Raw genomic sequence first — 4,902 nt, 5'->3', positions numbered from 1 at the left:
TATTCCTGTAAAGAGTTACCGTCTCAGAAGCCCACAGGACCAGTTCTGTCCTCTGGGATAGATGTGAATCAGAATAGACTCAATGGTGGTGAGTGAGTTTGGGATGCTTTTAGCTACAGGAGTTCAATCTTCATTCACTAAACACTTATTGAACACCTACTCTCTGTCAGGAACAGTGAGAATTGCTGGAGATAGAACGGTAACCCTAAGAGGTAGACAATAATATGGTAAAAAGGAAAGACCTGGCGAGGCTAACTACACTTGATCTTAGCCAAAAGGCCAAGAAGTGGTGAGGCTACCTACAAAAGCAACAAGAAAAACATAGAGATCATAAGAGTTTTGCATAAATGGCAAGTAGTGACGAGAGCTAGCAGCAAATCACAGCGTGCCGAACAGGTTTCTGCAGAACTGCCAAATGAACCTGGACCACATGAAAAGGTCTGGGAATTTACTTCTGGAAATGAGCCAATGAAAACCTTAAGGATACCAAAGACTCAATCCGTAATTGACCTGCAACTGAGGGTGAAGGTGGCACAGGACTGGTCAGGGTTTTGTTTCATTTCACTCCTTTGATTGTGCGGTCACTGTCAGGGGCAGACTTGACCGTAGCCGACAATAACCATCTGTATAATAAAGACTATAGAACTCATGTTAACGGATGAGGCTCAAAACATTTTCTTTCTACTTGAGCCCTTGGAATCAGCTCCTCAGTTTTTCCCCTTCCTCCCCGCCCCCTCCTCCTACACGAACCCTTGATAATTTATAAATTATTATTGTGAAGTGGATGAAGGGAGAAAACAATAGAAGTGTATTCCTTGCACAGATCACATCCAATTGGTGGTGTGGAGTTGGGGAGAAAAATGTGGTCCTTCAGAAACCCAGATTCCTTCCATCTATGACTCAACCCTCTCCAATGTGTGGCATTTCAGACTATCCTGGGGGACTCTATCCAGCTGACAGGAAAGGAGACAGAGCAAAATCACAGAGGTGGTTTTGATAGGCTATGTCTGGAAGAGCACACAGCACATGTCCACATTCTATTCACCAAAAACAGAGCCACATTTCTACTGCAAGGAAGGCTGAGCACCATTGTCCAGGCACGAAGCTAGGAGGAAAGGAAAATGTGTTTGCAAACAATGAAGCCATCCACATGAACAAACACAAGCTCTCTTGGACCTTACATAAAATTTTGTATTTAATTATTATATTTGAATGCCGGCATGGCTCAAATTTGTAAGATTGTTATGGGGGATAAAAAATGTATCTTGTTGTCTTGTACAGGCAATTTTTTAAGAGTCAATGGTATCAGGTTGCAAAACTAAAGCAGAGCAACAGATGAATTAGGAATTCTATATCGAAAGACACACATTCATTACAAAAACTACTAAAGTCCGTTGGGGAAATCAGTAGTGCCACCCATCAGAGACGCAGAACAGGATGAGTAACTGTTATGACTGAAATCACAGACGTGATTCACAGCGTGAGCTTGTCATGAGAGTTACCACAGGGAAATGGCCCAGCAGACTTGCTAAATATGGTAAAGTTCCTGCATTTCTATGACACTGTAGTTGAAACACAAGTCATCAAGAACATTTAAAAGCCTTCCTTAAAATAGTCTGAAATGGCTCTGTGGTCTCCAGCACAACAGGGAGAAGATGACGGCAGCGTCATTGTTTAACAAGTGCTGCAGTGAGACATTAAGTGCCACTCTGACTCCTGGGCTTCCACCTTCAGATGTCAGCCGGTGGCTACTGAGGCGGCTACCCGACCAAATGCACGAGAAAGTGTACCTGGACAGCCAAGGTGAAATGATGACCTTTTCCTGCTCTTGGTCGAATGAGACCCTAACCACCGTATTCCGCAGATTCAGGCATGGATTCGGTGAAGGAACGATGCCTAAGAGGGCCGCTGTTGCAGCGTCCAGCTCTCCGTAAGGACCTCAAAGCTAAGTCGGGCAGTAAATGTTTCGATTTAAAGAAAACAGAACAACAAACAGTTCACATTAAACCACCTTCATGTTTTTCCTGCTTCCTCTTTTCTCTTGTTCTTTCCCTAAGAGGCTTTCTATTCCCACAAAGAGCTGGTCTCAGAAACCCACAGCGGCAGCTCTATCCTGTCCCTTGGGGTCACTGTGAGTCCGAATCGACTCGATGGTAGTGAGTTTGGTTTGGGTATCCTTGAATGAATAAGCTACGTAGTAGTTCCACTACTGAGCTTATAGCACTTACTTCTGAAGACCCCCCACACATAGCAGCATCCCGGGGTCATTGCAGGATAAAAGCAATACAATGTGCACCTCAACCGGGTGCACCCTGGGGTGAGGGAATCTCCCAGTGTGCTGATAAGCTTGAAGATCTGGCCATGGTAATATATAGTTTCCCTTAGAAATAATATTGTAAATCCCATTTAGTGTGTAGGCTAGGTTCAAAGAGCTATAGAACCTATCCGAAACTCAAGTCACTATCATAGTTGATGTGGACTCCTAGAGATCCTATACGACAGGGTAAAATTACCCCTGTGAGTTTCCAAGACTGTAACTCGTTACAGGATGAGAAAACCCATCGTTCCCATGAAGAACAGCTGGTGGTTTCAAACTGCTGCCCTTGTAGATAGCAGTCCAATGCTTATTAACCCCTAGGCCACCAGGTTTCCTTATATGACCTATAATGTCATATAAGGACACGATACAAAATTATTTAGAGGGAAGGCTAGACTAGCCCTTAAATAATACTAGATTAATTCTCTGAGACTTGGAGACAGTGTGATGTGGTAAGTGACAGCTGGGGCTATAAAAACTTAATCAAAGGATTGCTGGATGCATTAAAAAGATAACAAATATAAGACATCTGGCACCAAGTATATGCCATAAATATTAGTTCTTTTTTTTTTTCTCTTCCCTCCCACCACTTCTTTTCTTCCAGGTAATTTGCAATTACATTTATCTGCTCACTCCTTCTATATGTGTAACCGATACGGCGTCTTTGGGCGGTTGTTAGGTGCCATCATTGGTTGCACCACACAGTTGGTTCCCCCGAGGGACAAGAGAGGGAAACACTGCCTTCTCCTGTCCCAGCCTCACTGTGCTTTCGGTGTTGGAGCCATTGTGGCAGCCATGGTGTCAATCCTTCTCACAGATGGTCCTCTTTGGTTCTGCTGGCCTCTGCTCTACCAAGCATCATGGTCTTTTCTCATTACATGTCCAAAGTGTGTGAGGCAAAGTCTTGCCATCCTTGCTGCAAAGAAGCATTCTGGGAGTACTTCTTCCCAAACAGATTTGTTTGTTCTTCTGGCAGCCCTTGGTAATTTCAGTATTCTTTACCAGTATCATAATTCAAATACATCAGTTCTTCTTGGCGTAGGTCCTCCTTATTCATTGTAAAGCGTTCACGTGCATATAAGAGGATTAAAAACAGCATGGCTTGGGTCAAGGGCACTTTAGTTCTCGAGGTGATAGCTTCGCTTTCTTATCTAATACTTGAAAGAGGCCTTTTTTTTTTAAGGCTATTTTCCACATCCAACATACATCATCCATTTTCTTGCCTGCTGTTTCTATGAGCATTGACTGTAGATCTAAGTAAAATGAAAACCTTGACAATTTCAACTTACAAATATAGAGTATAGTTTTCCAAATTGGAATTAATCTGAAGATAAATGACAAAGGAATGGTATCAAGCATAGATGTTTGCAGGAGTTTAAGGAATTGATCCTTGGAGTCTGGGGGTATCAATGAAGGCTTGCTTGCTTTGGAGGGATGTGAGTTATTAGGTCCTAAGAATGGATTAGAGAAGAAGAATTTAAACAAGAACAGTCCCAGCACTGGCGAAGGCCTTGTCATAGTACAGTGTAAAGTATATTTGTCAGACTATGCTTTAACCAAGTAACAATGGCCACGTAATGTGATTGCACTTTTTTTTGGGGGGGTGGGAAATTCTAAAAGTGATTTTGAGGATCTAAGAACCATGATGGTGTAGGGGTTATGAATTGTCCTGCTAACTGCAAGGTCAGCAGTTTGAAATCCCCAGCAGCTCTTCCAGAGAAAGACAAGTCTTTCTCCTCCCACAAAAAGTTAAGAGTCACCGTCTCGGAAACCCATAGAGGCAGTTCTACCCTGTCCCCTAGGGCCATGAGTTGGCATGGACTCAATGGCAGTGAGTTGAGTAGAAGGGGAGTGGGGCTTGAATACCATGAACCCCACCTCAAAGTAAATGAACTCACTGAAGATTTTTCCATAGTGCAATGGAAAGATGGAAGTGGTATAAAGAGTCAGCGAAGGGGCTAAGGAAGAAAACAGTGTTGGTGTTCATGGCAGTCTATTTGATGCTGACTCAGAAAATCCATGTGTGCAGAGTAGAACTCTACTCCATCAGGTTTTTATGGCTGGGACCTTCATGTGGCACCTCCTTGGGGTTGTGGCCCTTTGTATAAGAGGGAGACATAGACTAGTGCTGAGTGATCTTGCCCACAGGATCTGAATCCTGCATCTGGCTTGTTGATAGGGCTGTTCTGTTGTCTGCCGATCCAATCCCAGGAGTCATTAGCATACTGCTGAACTCAGGTTCATTTGGCCAACTCTGGATTCATTTCCCTCTGGATCCACCAGCCTTTGGTCCCCCTGCTTCTTGATCCTGCTTCCTGTTCACCAGCTTCCACAGCTACATGTGTCAGGAGACGTTTCCAGTTTACATCTGTCATACAGACTCAAGCTGAACTGTACTTACCTAATTCTACAACTGTGCAAGCCATTTCTTGATATAAATCTGTGTAAGCTATTTCTTGATATAAATCTCTCTCTGTATACATGCACATACAAACAACACTGGGATTGCTTCTGTATAAAACCCAACCCAACACGTGGCTGTTTCAGTCATTTCTATCACACTCCTTTCTACCCTTTTGCAGCTA

Source organism: Echinops telfairi, unplaced genomic scaffold (assembly GCF_000313985.2).
Source record: "Echinops telfairi isolate 266 unplaced genomic scaffold, ASM31398v2 ScPeMD7_7468;HRSCAF=8506_0, whole genome shotgun sequence".
Taxonomy (NCBI): Eukaryota; Metazoa; Chordata; class Mammalia; order Afrosoricida; family Tenrecidae; genus Echinops; species Echinops telfairi.
This window is presented reverse-complemented; position numbering follows the sequence as displayed.